At 35.1% G+C, this 20,709-nt stretch overlaps 1 protein-coding gene across 22 annotated transcripts in view; it reads right to left on the bottom strand.

Moving 5' to 3' along the window:
• The window catches only part of TENM3 (teneurin transmembrane protein 3), a 1,314,113-nt gene that overhangs the window by 788,995 nt on the left and 504,409 nt on the right, over positions 1 to 20,709 (bottom strand). For 21 of the 22 annotated variants that reach the window (XM_042015030.1, XM_042015032.1, XM_042015041.1 and 18 more), the window contains one exon: positions 20,374 to 20,539. The gene's annotated coding sequence lies outside the window, so the exon portion shown is untranslated. The remainder of the gene's footprint in view (positions 1 to 20,373; positions 20,540 to 20,709) is intronic. The other variant, XM_042015011.1, reaches the window with a different exon arrangement.

Here is a 20,709-nt window from a genome sequence, read left to right as displayed (position 1 = left end):
TCTGATCTATAGATCAGTATAAACATTAAAATACAATAGATAAAATATGTTTACCGGCTTTGAGAACTGTTGCTAGGGAAAGAACTTTGCTCTAGAAGTCTGGAGACTGCAAAATAATCTATGCTATGGAAAGATGCAGGTCTAAGCAAATTCTGCTACTCTAAGGGAAGTACCTATGCTTGGTCTGGATACAAAAGAGGTGATAGGACTTTATTGACATCTTTATTAGAAGTGGATTAAGAGTACATTATCTTCTTTTGTTAAAGAAGGCCCATAATATTATCACAGCTGTATATCATTGGCACAAAAGAATAATCAATAAGATATGAAGAAAGATCATGCTGCAATTTTTGCTTAATATATGTTAGCTCACACTACAGTTACCAGTTGGCTACCAATGCACCATTGGTACTCCAACTGTTTTAAATTTAGCAATTTCCATTAAGACACTTGCCCATGCCATCTTCTATCCACATAGTAATAGAAGAGGCAGACCGTATTTCCAATTCTCAGTTTCTCTAAAAGAATGTATCTAAGAAGTTATGTAAGGTTTTGAAATGGACAGTTATGTGACAGAGCTTTGGGTATATATATAAACATCTTAAAGAGTAACAGTTCAGGTGAGAAACTATTATTCTTAAATTTACATAATAAGAATGCCAAGTAGAACCCCTTGCAATGAACTAGAAGAGTTCTTTACAGACTCAGGCTAAGACTCAGAGATGGACTTCTCAAAGACTGTAAAATTTTGAGACACTTCAGGAAGTGCATAATATCTAGCAAAAGTGTGAAAGGAGTTCCAGGTGGTTGTATGGCAAATGTTGAATATGAGGACGTTCAGGGGAAAGCCTCTGTTTCTGCTTGAATTACAGCCAAGTGGACCTTTCATAAGAAAAACAGAGTTAGTGATGATGTTCCCTTACACACCAGACATCTTTGAGAGGGCACTGGCAGTTCCTCGAGTCTTTCAGCTTCTGATGAAAAACAGACTGTTCTCGTAAGGTCATGTCCTCATTACAACATCTAATTTTTGGAGATTTGTTTCCAGAGACAAAGTGTGAAGCTTAAGGAAGAATAGAGGTAAGTTAGCTTCTTTCAGTACATGAAAGTCAGAAATCTCTTTAGGTAAAAGCTTCAGATAGATCCTACCATTTGTCCTTATGGAAAACAGTGCAAAGGAATTAACTATGAGAGTTTGAATCTCAGCTGTCCTTGTTGCAGAGGAGAGATCATAAAGACTGTTTTCAGAGATAAATGCAGAAGACAGCATTCAAAAGATTCAAAAGGCTGTCACATCAGAAGATAAAGGACATGAATTGTTTGTCTTTGACAATAGGCCAACTATTAGTAGCCTAGCATGATTTGCAGGGATTTCTGATGTGAAAACTGAGTGATGGAACATCCTGCAGAGTGTGAGTTGCAAAGCAATCTCCTTTGTGGAAGCACAGGGGTTACTGAACTTCAGCTTAAGCATTTAGATTCTTATATTTTAAATAAGGATTAAACATGAATCACTTTTTTTTTTCAAAATATACATAAGGTTATTGTCATAAAACTCCCATTATCTCTTAAGGGACTTGGTTCTATAGTCTCTAAATACAGTTAAGATTGCATTTGGTCTGAAGTGCATATTGTGAAAAGAGTCTCTGGGAAGATGGCATATCTAGAAGTTGGACTGTATAGCTGTGGGGTACACTAAACAAAGCCTGTTTGACAACTATACTAGGCTTCCACAGGCACTGCAATTTTGACTGGCAAACTGAAAACCTGAAGAACACTTTAAAAAGAGAACATAATGGTTGTTTCTGTAAGAGTGGAGAAGGTAGAGTTCTCTAGTGTATTTTTATACATTTTTAAAATCGAAGACAGACTTTGTAGTGCTGATAGCATAGGTGCCAGGGGACACTTGACAATAACCTTAGTTATTGAACATTGAGATTCTGATTGCTTTGCCTGGGCGGAATTTTTATCACACGAGCTATAGCCCATACACGTGTAATCTAAGGGAAATGATTGTTCTTGGTGGGAACATAACAGAAGATCTTGAGGTAGGGAGTGTGGCTGAACACAGATCTGTTGGGTGATAAATGAAGGCTTTTTACACAGAGTAACATGTTCTGAGGAAGTTCCTTCTCAGGGCAAGTGCTGCCACTATAGATCGCACAGTGGTGTCAAAGGCATTGACAGGTGTCCTAGAGACAAAGTTACTTTAAAGTAGTACAAAATCAACATGTGTCCTAAAAACCGGTAGGACAAGATCTAAAAAGAACCTATTTGGAACAGAAGCTCTTATTTTTGTAATTAGCAGACCCATTGCCAACATGGAATTGAAACGAATCAAAAAGAAAAGAAAAGCAAAATTACATTAGAAAAACAACAATTCTTTGTCAGCCCTGAAAGAAATAGGTTAACTTTCTTCTTCCTATAGCAGGAGCTTACTATAGAGAACAAAGAAAATGTCTGCATTTTCTCCTGGCTTAGTCTATCTTTTCTTTTAGATATAGCGCCACAAGAACCTGGGCTCCACAAAATACTCCATGCAGGATCCAGGAAAGAATTGATTAACTCTGTTTTCAGACTAATGGTTTTATTTATAAAGGAAAAAAGAAGTGGTAAGAAACATCCATTATCAACTTACATGATTCCAAGCAAAGCTTAAAGTATGAACTCCTCTGTTCCTGTAAGGCTTGTACTTTTCTTATGTTTGAGACCTGAGTTCCAAGGGTTCTCAGCACTGACAGTCTGCTCTTCTTCAAGACATAGAAATAGAAGAGGAGGAAAAGCTTAAGGAATGAGTCCCTCAAATCCATTTCTACATCAGTTTTGGACAGATGATTTAGTGGCCGATGAACAAATAGCATCTTCATCAGCACTGCTAGATTTTGGCCTTGCATAATGACAAAAAATGTCAAACGTGCATGCATGCAGGGGCAATATAACTTATGTGCATTGGGGAGTTCTTAGATTTCCTTTGGAGGACTTTTGTGGTCTCAGAAGAATTACAAGGGTGTACTGCTACTAAACAAAGCTGAGTTTAACACATGATGCTATGTTTCTTCTTTCCACATGCTCATAACTTAACTGAGGAACTTCATGTGGCTTTTGAGGTGGCTCAGATGCCAACATCTCTTCATGTCCTGTTCTAAAGATGGCATGACATAGTTAAAAGAATGGGTCAAGAGACACCATTATTTTCTCTGACTTCGTCGAAGAAATTGGAGCACGTTTTTGGGGAGGAGGGCTTCAAAGGCTCATACAGCATCAAAAACACATGCATGAAGCTAGGAATTTAGTTTGGTTTAAAAGCCAAGACAGGAAAAGAAACGTGCAAGACCGATGGAAAAGTAGGTAGCTAATGCAGAGTCATCAAAGTGCTACAAAGAAACAGTGGACTAGAGCAGACTTCAAGAATCACAAGAAGAAAAGCTCTGATCTGGCCAAGCACTGAGAGGAATTAAGTTGAAACAGAAGCTCTGTTCACTATGTGGACAGTATGCAAAAGCACATGGCTTTGATATGTTCCCTCATGGATACAGCTTACAAAAAAACTCTGTGACATGACTAGCACAGTGCTACCCAGAGTCCAGTATCAGTAAACATAAGTAATGTAAAGTTTAGGTAATTTGTCATCAGTTGTTACCTGCAAGAGAGGTATTCCCATGTTTTGTCTTAAGTACTCACACATATAAAAACATCCTTCCAAATGTCTGATTTTGTTCAAGAGTTCCTTCCTTTCTTTCCTATGTGTACCACATCAACACTTTGTCATAACAACACTTAGCAAAACAAAATTTTAAGCTAAATTATAAAAAAAAAAAAAAAATTTCTTCATAAAATTATACATATCTGTGTGATTCTGCAAACATCAGGCTTTAAAACGACATTCCGTAACAAATAAATCCCACTGGAAAATTAGTTAACCTTTTCAAAACAAGCAAAAGCAATGCTCTCATTGTGCAGCCTGTAGAAAAAAAAGGAAAATAAAGATTATATGCAGAATTCTAACTACAGATATCAAAATGCCATAACCAGTTTATGGTGTTTGTACAAAAAGATTGTAGGAAGACAAGTGTTTGCAATTTTTTTATGTTCTTACTTACACTTTTTAAAAATAATTTTTAAAAGTTCTGTAAAAGCAATGCCTATACTATATTCAGATATACTAATACAGTTCATTGAAAGAAATCAAAACTCATTTAAAATGGTAAAAAACCAGGTGACTGGGCTGAACCAGATCTGTGCTGTAATGCACATCTGGAATTTTGGAGAGCAAGTTGATGAGCTGACTTGCGAAAAGTATGATGGAGTTGACAAAAAACCCAGGACCAGTGACAAGGAATTCATTACGTTCCTTCTTTTGTTTCAGGCTGAATTCTGAAAGCACTGATTACAGTATGGAACATCAACCAATGCATATGATAGTAAGAAAAGAGAATAGATATAAATTTTTTTATATTTTTTCATGAATAATATGGGATGTTCTAATAAAAATTATCCTTGTTACTACATAATAAAAGGACAGTGAAACGAAGACACTTCCCTAAAGTTGCAAGCAACTTCATAGTAGGAAAAATGCAACTAACACAGAATTACTCCTAAGGAAAGTTGTACACAACATGATACACAGCACTGCAGAGCCCATTTTTAGTGTCAAGGAATTTTAATTTATTACCAATAGATTAGGAATTCATATAAAAAGGGATTAATATAGGTAGGTAACTTTTATTTGAAACTGTATGAAAGTCACATGTTTAAAGAGATTTAAGCTCAGAGCTGCTATTTGATCAGAGAAGACTTATGCAGACAGTATTAGGGAAAATCGGAAAATGAGAGAGACACTACAACTGATACTACAAGTTATGGAATGCCTGTGTTAGGCATGCAACACATGAAAGCATGTGTTATATACAAATTTTGCCTACAGTGCTGAAAAAACAAGTATTTTTGGTCTGATGAACATCAATATGTCATGAAGGTGTCTTATGATATTTGGATTTAATACTTGTTCAGACATTACTATTAAGAGGTGCAAAGTTTTTACCAGGGTGGCTCAATTTTCTTCATTGTTAAACATTTCAGGTTCTGTTTTTTATCGACTATCTGAATTGCAGTACTAGGAAAATCACTCAATTTCTGATGCTCTTGCTAGTTAACACCTTTTGTACTGCAGGGCAGAAGTACAGAAATTATGTATGTGTACTTACTGGCCTTTATTTAACAGTTCATTTTGGTGCATATATACGAATTTTTACAGAACTTGAAATTACCAAAGCAAACCTAGTTTTTTGATTCTTCATATAATATTTGTTCTAATTCTGTAGCAGCTTCATTAAAGGAGTAGTTGCAAGCTTCTACTAAATTATAGTTAATATTTTTTGTTGTGTCCACAGAAACACATATTTTTTTTTGTTTTCTTTTTTTCCAAGGAAAGACAGACTGAACTGCAACTTCTAGCCATTGGTAAAAGACTACGTATAAACTACAGAAATAGTTTAAAATGAAGCTCTCAATTTTAATGTTTTTTCTTTTTTGTTTTTTTCCTTGCAGCAAAGAGTCATATCAGAAGGATTATTTCCTCTCTATAACACTACAGAAACATCTAGGTGAAAAATTACTGTCTTTTTCTCTCTTTTCAATCTTTGTCTTAAGTAATCACACGTATAAAAACATCCTTCCAAATGTCTGAATTTGTTCAAGAGTCACTTCCTTTCTAAATTACATGAAACTTGGTTCTTCCCACATAGAGATCAGGAAAAAAAATAAACATTTCCTTTTTTTGTTCACTTTTGCAGGTGGAATGGGTAAATGAAAGAAATGAAATAGTTCAAAAACATGCAACTGTGGACAATAACTGAAACAACCAAGTTCTCCTCTAGTAGATTTAATTTTATTTGTTATTTCCTTTAAAACTCAAATATTGGTCAGGATGGGACTTCTAAAACCACAACTCTTATATTTCTAATTGGGTGGTTATATTGTCTTTAGCACAAGGCACAGTGGGTGAATTTCATTTTCACTGAGTGGTTTTATAAGGGCTAAAAGGACTCCTGTCCATAACTCGCATATTATCAGTACTTCTGCTGGTATTTGAAGGTATTACATGACCATGGTTAAAACCAAAACTATTGGAAATGCTCACAAATTATAGCCACAATAATGATATGTGAGAACAGCCTCACTTGACACAGTCTGTCTTTGATACCTCTGGTAAATCAAGAAGAGTCCACTGTCACCTCAAGAAAATGAGGTACCTTGTATTCTATGCCTTTTTGGGATGTATGGATTGAAAGAGTTAATGCATCCCTAGAGCAACCAGACAAAAGAATTATCTTTTTTCTACTACATGAAGAAACTGTATTTGTCCATGGATATGCTTATGCCCAAACATTGGAGAGGCCTTATGCAGCTTTTCTCTTCACATTTCTGCTGTCCAGGCAACAAAAACAGTAACAGTGGTAAAAAATAATTTAGGTACTTATATTTAGGTACTATGGCTTATAGCATAGTATTTCTAAAAACACTCAAGGAATCTTAAACACATCATAAAGGAAACTGAGCCTTGCAAAGATTATATCCTTTGCAAAGCGACAGAGAAAGCTGGAACTACTTCATTCATAAGGGCAGAGCACAATCTGTTCTTTCCTCTCTGAATTGAAGGTCAATTTGGATTTCGATCAGTTTGAAATCATAGTTTAGATATAGATTCTTTAGGTTTCATGCTCTAGAACTTTTAAGATCACTCAATATTATTAATATATAATTAAGTGGCTTTTCTTCTTAATTATAAACAAAAATGGTAATTGTGTCCACAAGCCTATGGTCAAGCTGTGAATGTGACAATAATGCAGTTTCCGTGTGCCTCATCTCTCCCTCCCTGCTCTTTATCCAGTAATACAGTACAAAATCAAAGAAGATCATTCTGTATCTGAAAGCAGCAGTAATATCCAGCTGAGTCAAAAGAAAACTCCATTGGGCTGGTAGGCGGGTGGAAAAAGGCTGTGTGTATGTTGTCTCCACACCGAGTCAAATTTTATTCTGACAGAAAAGAGTTGAAAAACCAAGAGACATTTTATCTCTCTTTTGTTCACCCTGAGAGCCTACCGTTCTCTGCTAAATACATTACACTCTGTTCTTTGCTATAAATAATAAAAATGCTTTAAAAAAATTAAATCAAGCTAAAAGACCACAAGAGGATAGAAGAAAAAGAATAAATTACAGTATTTGGAAAATTTTGAAAATAACTTACAAAGTTAAATATATCTGTGCTTACACTCCTATTGCCAAGGAAGTAACTTATAGATGTAAATATTGAAGGATGCATCATTTAGTTTTCAGTCATCAAGTAAGATGTTTTAGTGGCAAGTAGGAGACATTAGATGGTAACTAGGTAAAAGTAGGACAAATGACCAAACAGATATATATAAAAATACCATTATTAAACTGTCTTGATCGAGATCTCAAATTAATCCTGTAGAAAGTAAATTAATGTATCTCATCACATGAAAGACACTGATTCATTTACTGTTACTTTGAATGTGCGTATGTCTCCTGAAAAGTAATTTCCTAAATCTGTATTGTGAACTGGGATAGATCACTGCTTCAGAAAATCTGGTCCATTAGAAGCATAGAATTGACTTCTTCCTATTGCTATAGCAGTCATCAACTGTCAGTTTTTTAAAAATAAAGTAATTTAAGCCAAAGGAAAAAGAGAAGTGAAAAAAGAAGAAGCAGAGAAGGTAGAGAAAACAAAAAGTATTCTTCTACACTGCATGACAAGGTACCTTCTGAATTATAAGATGCAATGCATTAGATTTGCTCAATGGAAATCTTTATGTACTTATATACTCTAGATTTTGATCCTTTTTCCTCTCCTCTCTACTTGAGCCGTACAAGTATCGGACCTAAGTTCTGTAGCAGAACTGTTGCAGTTTGATTTATTTGCTGCATACAGTCACAACCGCACATCTAAAAATCAGAGATAAATATTATTAGTTTTCAGTGTATGGCTTAGTTTTAACCTGTTTTGAATTCAGACACTTCAACATCTGCAGTGAGTTCTGAAAATTTAGAAAAGATTATTTTTTTGTGAAAGAGAGAAGTCACATTTTCAAATTACACTACTATACTAATAATGCATAGGAATTTTCTAGCTATGTTTTAGATAACAGCCTGTTTCGTAGTATTGTTAAGAATACTAAGAAACTGCAATTTTGTCATCAAGGAAAGTTCACACATTTTAAAAGGTGTTTGTTTTCTAAATGATATGTCACAAGCATCAGCAAGTGACCGCTGTGAATTTTAGTAGTAAGTGAACATGGCTCTGCTATTCCAAAGGGTCAATGTAAAACATTTAAGTCCTCACACACTGACTACCATTAAAACATGAGCTCTGTTTGCCGAGTGTAAGTGATGTGCCAGAGTGTTTTGAGATCAGAGGAAATGGACTATCTCTAAGTCCAGCTACCAGTAACTGAAGCTTCCTTCTGGCCTTAAGCCCCACTCTTCTGGACTGACACTGCCTGAGCAACTACACCAGTACGCGACACAGCTTGGGAAGCCTTAAGCAATACTCAGACTTATGTTGGATAACCAGCAGAGATCTGTAGAACATGTTGAAGAAGGATGTACCCCAAAGCATACCCCACTACCTTGAAAATGATTGCTGTTAAAGAAAGTTGTGGCTTAAGAACCACACTGTAAGACAGTGAGATACAGTTTAAGTAGAACTGGCTGAGTATGGTCTCTAATAGCGAACGAACACTTCTAGGCAAATTTCTCCAGGTAATTCAATAATGTCACTTCCCTTTTCTGGGAAATGGCAACTCAACAGACAACAGCCTCCTGCAACACTGGGAAATAAATTTGTGGGGAGACAAGAAGGTACTTTAAAAATATGATAGTGCTAATATCATTATTAATACGGTTATCCATAATGCTTATGAAAAAGAACAGAATTTAAAATTAATAAACTGTTCAAATTCAAAGATCAGTCATGTAAAAAGATTCCTACTGAAACTGCTGTATAAGGGTAAGTATGAAGCAGTGGATTGTCACTGGAGAACTAAGCCAATATATCCTGCTCTGCTTGCAAAGCCTTCAGTATGTTCCCATCCAGGGAAAAGAAAACGGATTCATTTCAGAGGCACTATGACCAGTTTTATAATTTCATAAAGATTATGAGCTATTTATAGCTAGCAAACAAGGGAATCAAAACTAACTGTGTTCATTAGGTTGAAGCAACAAAACTACCAGAGACAGTTGAAAATATCCTTTTCTAACTTCTGCAAACGTAAGTGCCAATGTTTCTGAAAGAACAGCTTAGTTTAAAATTTCACAGTTGAAGAGAAGAGCATGACACAAATATAATTGGGTAATCAATGTTCCAACATAAGGAGTTTTAATCTTCTACTTAATTTTATTTAAAACAGTATGTTCATAACTATAAAATGATCTTCTCCAGATTAGATAACTGAAAATTTAAATAAAACAGATAATGAAAATTTGTTCAAAATCAAAAAAGCAGATCGTGTAATTTCTTTACATAAATCATTGGTTTTCTTTTCAAGACTAATTATGTCAGTTACGTAAACAGCTCGAAATGCTCTTAACCTATTTCTCCAGTACATTTGTTAATGAATATACATACTTATTCTTGCAGTCTAAATTAATTTCTAATATTAGTTTTCAATCCATAATGATAAGTAACAATATTGATCCAGTACCTGGCTATACACATTCCTAAAGTTGTCATTAAAATGATGAGAAAGCACTGTAAAATATTGAGAAGGACTTTGCAACAGCTATAGCTAATCTACAGCAGCGTTAGCTATGACATAGCTGAAATACAAAAACATTTACTTAGGTTCCCACAAAGTTAAAATAGTCCAATCAAACATGAGAGAAGGCACTTCAAATAGAAGCTGTGGACTACCCTGCCCTTGCTGAAACGACACTGCAGAGAACTGTGCTTTTAATGGCTGCCTTTTACTTGTTTCCTTTTGCAGTCACAAATTAATAAGCAGAAGCAAATAACAAAACAAATATGAACTGAACATAAGGGATTGATTTACAGCAAAATAAAAAGCAATAGCTAAGCAAGAGAAGAGTAGTTGCCTTGAAGCTGTACTGTATGCCAGTGAGAAACAGCAGCAGCTCAAGTTGCAGTTCAGAGAGACTTTCACAAATGACACTGGCCCACCTGCTGTATGTCATTTTACAGCAATTCCACAAGCATTTGAATACAATGGAATACTCATCATCTTCATGTAAAATGCATGGCAAAAGTCCCTCTACTTAAATTGCATAATACCATGAGAAGGAATAAGGTAGGTGGCTTTTTTCTACAGTTTGTATAAAAATAAAACAGCTAGAAATCCTACACCTAACTTACTTGTTTATTTGGTAGGATTTTTGAATATTGAAGCACAAAATGGAAATATGGGGAAATTGTATTTCCAAATAAAACAAAGTGACAAAAATAAAGAAAGCCTTTTAAAATAAAGAATACCTTTTAAGTGCATAACAAAAAAATAAACCCTGCTTTACCCTGTGTTTATCAAGGACACATCCTGTGAAGAATCTGGGGGCCTGTAGGACGAAAAAATATTGAAGTTGGGAAAGGAGCATTTCTAAAAGATGAAGATAAAAATGAGCCATTATGGTCATATTTTGCAGTATGCAATCTATTAATGAATCTTAAAACTTGTTCAGATGAAAGAAAAGTGGGAACTGTGATTATAGTAAGACCTTTGAAAATCACCAAAGACTGAATCTTAAGTCTACATGGTAAATGGTAGAAGCTATAATAAAAAAATTCCTTGTATTCCCACAGATATACACAAGGTAAAGATAGAAATTTATGATTCAGGAAAGAGGGGTCAAAGAGGACACCTTCCCACTATGGAGTCACGAAGGGAGGGTAAACAAACCTTTATTCTAAAAATATCACTACCTTATGAAAATAACTTGAGAGTAAAGTTTCCAAGTTTTTGAGGAAGGAGTGAGTATATGTTCTATGAGGAGAATATAAGCAGCTCTCAATGTTCTTCCTCTGTCTCTCTCAATGCCAAGTCCTGGAACTTCTAGACCACTGATCACAGAACATTCTGAGTTGTAAGGGACACACAAGTGTCACGGAATCCAACTTTAAGTGAATGGCCCATACAGGGATTGAACCCACACCTGTGGTGGTATCAGGACCATGCTATAAGCAGCTGTCATATCCGATCACAAAACAGAAGGAGAGTAACAGGTGAGGGTATACAACCCTGTGCCCCACAGAGCTACTATTGTCACAAACCATCTGAAAACAAACTGGCTGCTCTATTTTAAACCATTTAAGAAATTAAAAAATAATTAACTTCAGAGAAATTAAAAAATAATTAGCTTCACAAAATTAAAATTAATAGTTCCTCCTTTTCTATATACCTACTATACTACATCTTTGTAGCACAAAATGACTGCCTTATATGTGGAATTATTATCACACCATGACAGACGTGAGGAGGGAAGATCCATTCAGTTTTGATGTAGAGAGGTATCAATGCTGAATTTTCTGTTACCTTCTACATTCTATTTTTGCTACATATTCAAATAATAGTAATGCAAAAATCCACATCTCGGCTCTCTATGAGAAACTGACACTAATCTTTCTTTAAGAGAGCTTCAGATTCCTTTGTTCACTTCTGTGTAACATAAAATTTTTGATTTTTTTATACTAGATTTTACTTTACAGTAAAGACTTAAACCATTTTGGTATTTAAAAACAACAGAATATAATCAGATTACTGAGAATTTAGAAGTGCATTCACATCCCATACTTTACATGCATTTTTAATAACCATTTGTTATTACTGTTCTGTAATATGGAAATCCATATTATTGTTAATATTGCACAAATTCACAGCTAATCACATTATAGTACCAAAGGAACAATTATAGTATGTGAATGTGTATAAAGATTAATATACATATCCTAATAAATCTCAGCTGACCCATTAATGTATAATGGGCCCAAAGGAGGCCTCATATCCTAGGTATATAAATGGCACATTTCTTTCCCCCTCCCCTCCTTTCCTCATTTTGTTTTATATGTACAAACTGCCATAAAAAGGAAAATTAAGCCATACAAAACCACTCTGAAACATCAAGAGGCTAATCAAAAGCACAAACCACTTTCTTTTATTATTATACTACAAGAACCATGCTAATATTTGACATGCATGTACAATGAGGTGGGGTTTTTTTCCCTCTTCCTTTTGAGAATAAGGCTTCTGAAGTAGTGGACAGGCATCCATCCCACTTGCACTCTGCAATGAATAGCTGCTACAAGTGGGTTAAGGGAGGAACTTTCAGTTTTAATTGTAAATTATAATAGCTTGTTCTTGGTTTAGGGGTGATACCTCCAACTGTTTCAATTAAATCTCTTGTAGTTTAAAATGAAAGAAAAAAAGAGACAAATGATCCTTTTTGTTATGTAAGATATGCCTTACAATATCACTACACAGTGACAACTCCTTGTCCTCCTGTCACATCCTGTCCCTTAGACCATGCTGCAGAAAAGCAATTTTCTGCCTCAAAAGCACTCTATTTTTTAAGTTTGTCTCTGGGCAATTTTCAGGTCTACTAGAGCTGCACAACTGTATACAGATGAGAAAGACCCAAAATAGGGCAATTTATTTGATTCCTCCTCTTCAAAACATTTAGCTGAGATTGCATATCCAACAGAGAAACCCCAACAAGAATATTCAGAGATGACCTGCAGTGACACACATCTTTTTTCAACAAAAAATTTGCATTAAACATCTTCTCCAGACTTCTCAGATAGTCTAGATTTGACTTTTGTTTAATATGACCTTTAACACAAATATTTCCCAGGATATTAGCAGCTAATTTCTTTTTTAAAGGAGGTAGCAAGAACTGGTCAGTTAAATAAAACATGGATGGAGTTTTTCAGAGAAAGAATTTTTTTTTTTTTTAGTGGGCCTATTATTTAATTTCTTTTTTTTTTTAATTAGAAAAAAGATGTGCATTCATTTGAATCCAGTTTCTCTCTTGTTAGAAAGGAAAGAAACACTTGGATGGGAAAATACATCCTCCAAATGTTCAACTCCTGGTAACTTAGCATTTATCAATGCCTGAAGCTAGTTTGACCTCAGTATTCCCCTGGTACAGCTCTGCCCTAACACAGTAAGGGCGCTTCTCCATAGAGCAAAGGCCTTGCCTTTATAACCATCCACAAGCTGAAAACTTCTTTGCCTGCACAGAAGTTTTTAAAGAATTAGGACAGCTTCAAGACTGGGACCTTAGTCTGCTATGAATGTAACATTCACTGATGTATCCTCTGAGGCAAAAACATGACAATAGTTTTGAAACTTTCCATGGAGCTAGGTGAATTTTCAAATCTGAAAACAAATAAACCATAGGTTCCTCAGTGTTCAAACTCATGTTCACATTTGCTACATACAGTTTCCAAAATTTTAAACCAGACTGATAGCTCATTTAGCCCTGAAGACATAAAATTATACGTTTAGTTGTCTTTCTAATTGAATGATACGTACACTTAATTTCAGAATTTCACACTGACATAGAAATCAATTATGCATTAAAAATCACTATTAATATTGGCGTCAGAAAATAATACAGCATAAAATATGTCTATAACCTTATATGGTTCTGATTAGTAGACTAGACCCCATCAGCTAAAGCATAAGTTTTCTTTGTTAATACATTAAAAACCTTTAGTATGCATGCATTTTGAATTTTTATTTACCTGGCATGTGAATATATTTAAAAATTAGCTGAGACGGAAACAGCTTTTTTTTTTTTTCCTAAGGCATAGAAATAGGTTTGGGTTGGAAGGGACCTTAAAGAGCATCTTGTTCAAACCCTCCTGCCATGAACAGGGACACTTCCCACTAGACCAGGTTATTCAGAGCCCAGTCCAGCCTGGCCTTGAACACTGCCAGGGATGCAGAGCCCATAACCTCTCTGGGCAGCTTGCTCCAGTGCCTCACCACCCTCACAGTAAAGAATTTCTCCCTACTATCTAATCTAAACCTGTCCTCTTTAAGTTTGCAGCCATTAACCCTTGTCCTATCACTTGGCCATGAAGACAGAATCTGGCTCCTCTTGTGTCCGTCTGAATTTGTCTTTTATACTGGCCCACGGAGTCTGTGCGAGCACACACCAACTGGATTGCATTGGAGATAAGAGACTGCATTGGATATAGCAGAATAGAGAATTTGATTGAGGGCAAATCAGATTTCCAGATATACTTAAATTCATGCTTTAAATTACTGGGAGAAAAATTTATCATATATTGCTGTGGACACATAAGAAGAGAAGAAGACCTTTACAATTTAGTTCTTTGTGTCTGCAAGTGCTGATGTTGCCTTAGCACATCTTATACTCAGTTCCTTGAGCTAGGACTGTAAAATGTGGTAATGAAAACCTTGCAAGTGGCTAAAGTGTGACACTAAAAGAAGAATATAACTCTTTTAAAGTACCTTAGTCCCTGATGTCTGCTTTAGACTGCTTGAATATTTAGCTGTGCAAGAAATTCATCAATCTAGATGTAGCTGGCTGGCAAATGTTCAGTTTGGTAGCTGGTTGCTGTCAGTTGGTCACAGCCCACTGATGATTCGAAAGTCTAAGTGCAAACTGATGCCCTATTCATTTTGGTTTAACAGTAATGCAAGGGCTGTGTCAATAAGTTACAAGGAATAATAGCACCAACTGGTATTAACAAAAACCCAAACTCCTTGGCCCTAAATTCCTCATTTTTGCCTATTAATTGCACTCTATGTGTTTACATACTTTTGCTGTTTTGGTATGGATAACTAGAATACATTCAAAATCAGAAGAATATCATTTACACCAAAGAGTCACAGGAATTACTTCACAGCAAATATGATCATTGCCAGTCCACTTTGAAAATATACATGTAAAGTTTCTTTAATGAAGTCTTACATAGTCAAGGGTCCAGAATGCCTTTTAATCATACTTTTGAGAAGCAAACAGAAAAGTATGAACAGAAAAGCTGTATACCTGACAGAAAGAGACTGAGTACTGAAGAAAAAAATGCCCTAATTGAATGATTCATGTCCCTGACATGAATCCCGGGATTCATGTGAAGTAAAGTGCACTGTAGGATATAGAAGATATCTTTTTTCCTAACAAGTAAGGTTTAAAAAAAAAAAGTTGAAAAAGTGTATTTGCTTCCAAAGGCTTATATCCATAACATACAAACCCAAATAAAATCTTAATTCTATTTTATGTGAGTTCTAGGTAACCTTTGTTAAGTCAATATTTTCTCTGTTATAAAAAATCAATCTCTTAAGTTGAAAGGTCTTTTTCCAATGACTCTTCAGTAAAAAATGTATGAGCAGTCCTTAAAACTGAGACTGGGACCTCTCCCTTCTCAACGGAGACTGGAATAACTGCAAGGCTGCAGTTGTGTTCCTTCTGATCCTCCTATTCCCTTTTATTTTCTAAAGTTTCTCAACATTAGTGATGAACAGAGGAGACTTCCTTAAGAATGGTGTCTAGACTGTGTGTCTAAATGGACCTTGCTCAGAAGCCTGATTCCCTTACGATCCTCCTAGTGGGACAGCCAGTGCCTGACACTAGAGACACACAGACTGACACAGCAAGGACAGAATTCTAAGGCTATGAATGGCAACTGAACTAAAGCTTTAGTTATTAATATGGGCACCCTTAACCTTGTGAATGTTCTCACATTTACTCTACTTCTAGTCTGCTGCAACTCCTGCTCTGACAAAGATGCCTCTTTGTAGCCCAAAACTATGAGATTTGTGGCATATCTCTTATCCCCACACTTAGGGCATTACTCATTTTAGCATCTTATGCTGAAACTTGTCACTTAGTTCACAGCACATAATAGAGTTGGGTGACAGTCCAAGTACCAGATGCTTGAAACTTAAGTGATGCCATCATTCTCTGTGGTACTCATATACAAGTCCCTTATTAAAGTCACCATAAAATCATAAAATTCACAGTTTCATAAGTACAAATCTTTAGTTAAAAATGCATCTAATCTGAACTAAAATGAAAATAAGAATCAAATTTGTTACAGGCATAAAATAGAAAGCAAAAAGTGAAACAAACAACAGAAAACAAAACAAATTTATGAAATATCTTTTCTTCCCTCCTCTTGCAATAAGGTATCTGAATAACAATGACTTTATTTCAGCTTTGCTGTGTAATTGCAACCAAGTAACAAGAATCTATGCATAATAACGTTGACCTGGATGTTTGAATAGCATATCAGACAGCTACTGAATTACCTGAAAGTATCACCACATGAATAGCTTGTGATTCCTAAATGCTGTCACTCAAAAGGCTTTTGGCATCTCTTCAGAGCCCTCTCACTTACTTCCTTTACACAGGAGTAAACTTAGATTGCCTCAGACTTTCATACAGAAAATAACAACACAGTAACATTCACATCTTAAAGTTTTTCTTGTACTCAAACAAATCATATAATCAAAATTATATTTACCTTAGAAAAGGAACAACTTATCTTCATGATTTCCATCTGTGCATACAATTTCTTCTATTTTGTTTGCGATGTGCTAAAATTAATTTTCGTGACACATCTGAGGAATTTCAGATGTGTTATTCAAGTACTTCCCAGCATTTTTGTGATTTTATATTAATATTTTGATGACTCAGAATTATTTATTAATTTCTTTCATCTCCGAACATTTCATGTAAACAATCACTAACAAGTCTTCTCAATACTTATTGGTTAATTAGACTTGCACATAAGCGTTTGGGATGACCTAGCTAAACAATCACTGTAAAATCTCAAGTAAACATCAGTAATTCACTTTAATATATTTTTTAATTTAAAAACCTTGGACAGGGGGAATAATTTTGTTTTATCTGCTATTTGAACAAACAAAAGATCCAAAAAGGAATTAAGAATCATAGTATCATTCACAAAAATTTGCTGTTTAATTAAAAAAACCCCAATCATTTGTGGAAAGTTTTTTTTTTACTGAGCTGTCCCTTAATCCCAATGGCAGCATGGGGATCCCAGCTATTTCTTGTATCTTTTCTAATGCCTGCATATTTTAGCCTTACCTAAGGCTAAAATTGCAGTCTGTATGTTCTAACTCCCTTCACTTAGCAATTTTTTAGCTGGGTGATTGTCAAGTGCTAAGCAAATCGGAGAAAAAAAAGCAAATCTTAAAGATAATTAAGACTTACAAGTTTCAAGGATGGAGATCTAAATTAATATCCCCAGGGACAGGAACATGGATAGGAGATGGCTGGGCTACTCAGCATTCAGGGAGGTGCAGACTAAGCACAGCTCTATTGTTTCTGAGGCAAAGAGAGTAATAAGGGGAATAGGGAAATCAGGGTTGCAGTTGAAATTGGTGACCTTAGAGTACAAAGAAAACAAGATTTCCAGAGGAAAGCTGGCTTTATTAGTTCTACCTCCTTAAGCATCATGTTTCTGCTACTTGGCAGACTATGCAACTTTTCCATGATTCCAGTTACATCAGATTCCTAAGAGTTTAGATACAAGAAAAATAAAAACAGAAGAAAAACCATATAGATTGAAAGAAAAATGTACATTCTTTTAAAGCAAAGTCATTTACTTAGGGGAGAACACTATTTAATGACAGTTTATACTTCTGGAAGTTAATGCACTGTGCAGATTCAATTGATATTTGAACCTAGTTGCAAGGAAGTGTCCTCATAAAGTTTCGTATGTGGTTCAGAGCTACAGGTTTCAAAAGGGTAAACTTGCCTTTACAAGTTCTGTGTTAGAACTTACACTGGATTTTTTACCAAACTCCTGATAAATAGTTGGGGCTTTAAGAAAAACCAATAAATTAATCACAGGTGGATGAATCCCATTGTGACACAATAGGCTAAAACCAAAATGTGTTTAATCCCACTTTCTTCACATAGAGGGAATATTTATATTTATGCAATATTTAATATATTTATTTATCAATGTATGCCCCTCAATTTTTTTTCATTAAGCCCTCTTACCCTTTGTAAAATGCCACATTTGAACAAAATATCAAATATGTGCAAAATGCAATAATGGCAGAAAATTATTGAATCTAGAACCATCTGGTAGATCACACTGAAGTACAGGGTTGTATGAAAGAGCAATTAAAACAGCAAAATATAATATTACAAATTATTGCATACTTGGTCACTTCTTTGTAATGTGAATGTAGCCAAAAGTAAAAAAGCTATCTTTTTTTTTATATATATAACAGATATTTTATGTACTGATAAATGGTAATGATTACATTTGATCCTGTCTGGTAACATCCTGACTTCTGCAAACCTGCTGCACTCTCTTAGTGAGGATAATGCAGTTGCTGTGGTACCAACAGAACTTGTGATCACCCAATTACCTGTTTTTAGTATACCAGCTGCTCTTGCAAGACTTCAAAAAGTGTCATTATAACCTAAAATAATGAGTTGTGAACTGTATACCTATACTTGGAATCTGGCATGGAAAGAAGAAAATCGGGGTCCTTAATTGTTGAACTGTGTATAGTTCAGTCCTGTCCATTTTAAAAGAAAGCAGCTACATATGCAAAATACCATAGTATGGATCAAACAGCAAGTTATTCCATAAAGCTACTATAAATCTACACAACGTGCTCTGAAGATATAAAAAAAGAGTTGACAGAGAAGTTTAAAATGGCAACACAGTTAAAGAAGGCCTTTCTCAAAAGATGAGTGTTCTCTCATTGTTTCATGTTTTCAGTGGTATGCAACCTTATCATCATAAGTGACCGAACTAAATGTTATAGTATGTGGGTTTGAGTACCACAATGTTACTAGATGAAAAGCTGTAGAAAGTGTATTAATACATTTCTTTTTCTGGAACTGTTATTACAACGATCCCATCCAAGACTGAAGACCTATTTCAGCTCTAAGAGATTTGCACAAATCCTCGAAACCAATCCTGATACTGATTTACCTGTGTACCTGTACACAAATGCAAACCTCCAAATTACTAAGTAGCCACTACTCCATCACATAGTTGATACAAAAACAAAGAAAGAACATTGATAGAGCATACACATTTATGCAATTCTACTAATTTTTTCCCCTCTTCTTTCTCTTCACTGAGATTACTAGTAGTCACAGAAATTAGTGACAATTCTAACACATAGTTGAGGAACTTATAAATAGCAACACTGTTCACTCTTTAAGCAGAGAGATACAGTAGGTACACCAGCCCTTCCATTTCCTGAATATGTTCCATTAATGAAGAATATTTTATGAATAATGAATAATATTTTATTAGGCTGATGCCTAATGCATTTATTAATATTTCTTTTGAAGATGCTCTGGTCCTTTAAACTGATGTACTTCAAGTACACATACGGTTAAGAAAAAAAATAAAGAAAAAATCAAACATTACTTATATAGTCATAAATGATACATCACGGTTGTCTGGATAGGAGATAATTGCAATAACATAGTTAATACTGAATGACAGCTGTCTAAGTGACTTTTCTTGTCCATGGCTTAGTTTTAATACATGTAACCAACACTTAAATAATTTGCAGTCTTAGATCTTGCACTTATTTACAGCTTCCAAACTGTTCCAAGCAAGGTTAAATATTTTTTGTATCTGTGCATGTACTTTATATTGTTATGTTTTACAGTCCTGTAACTATTCCTGAGCCATGGGTGACTATTTCACTATCTACTCATCTGGTTTCAAGACTGAAAATCTTTTTGTCTCAAGCAGGGTAAATCTGCTGTGATAGCCTCAAATGACCTGGAAAGTTTTTCAGTACTGAACCATGTAACTTAGACAGCCTTGTGGAACTACTAAAGTTACAACATCTTTGCTGGACTGCCCTAAAGGTATCAGAATTTCTGATTTCACTCTAGGCATACTTCCCCAACCAGAAAGATCCCAGAACACAGCCTCTAATTATCTTCCTTAATTCCTGCACTTGGGAAACTTTCTTCTTGCCATAGTTGGGGTGTTATGATAAATTCATAGCATTCCACAACACTTAGCCATGAGAAAGTAATAGGAAGAGAGGAGAGATTCTTGTGTGCTGTCAGGAAATATTTCTCTCTGCAAACCAGTATTTTGAAAGACTGGTTATTATAGTTTGGACAGTTAGGACATGGCAGTGTTCTATAAATGCTTGTAAGTCTAGAGAAATAAATGATGCTAAATAACTCAAGTTATTATTTAAAGAAGGGGGAAAAAACACTCCACAAGCCACATCTGCATATGTAGGGCTTTTTGAAACTTGGAGAAAATGGAAACCCCTCAGGTCAACATAGCTTTCTGAAACAAGTTTCTTTGCACCAAGGAACTGCTTTCCCCATGTGGTCACTCACCAATATTTATGAGGGAAGGTCACTTGGAATGCCACCAGCAGATGAAAAAACAGGAAGAAAGGAGGGGTTTTCTGTCTTCACTGAGCTGGGTGATTCTGCCAAAGTGATAGCCGACATTGACATTACACAAGGGAAAGGTTGTCGTAGTCTCACAGTCCCAGCTCTGCTGCAGAAACAAAACAAAACCAAACCAGAAATAAAAAAATCATAAGTGTATACTTTTCAAATAAAAGTAATGTCAAAGCATTAGAAGTCTGATCTCTGGAATATAAATAACACTATAATTTTGGCTTTGAAACAGCTATCTCAAATCTACTTTAAAAATAAGATTTAAAA

The sequence above is a fragment of the Corvus kubaryi genome, unplaced genomic scaffold (assembly GCF_017639235.1).
Source record: "Corvus kubaryi isolate FWS band 111438036 unplaced genomic scaffold, C.kubaryi_AGA036_p1.0 split3-131, whole genome shotgun sequence".
NCBI classification, from domain to species: Eukaryota; Metazoa; Chordata; class Aves; order Passeriformes; family Corvidae; genus Corvus; species Corvus kubaryi.
This window is presented reverse-complemented; position numbering and strand designations above follow the sequence as displayed.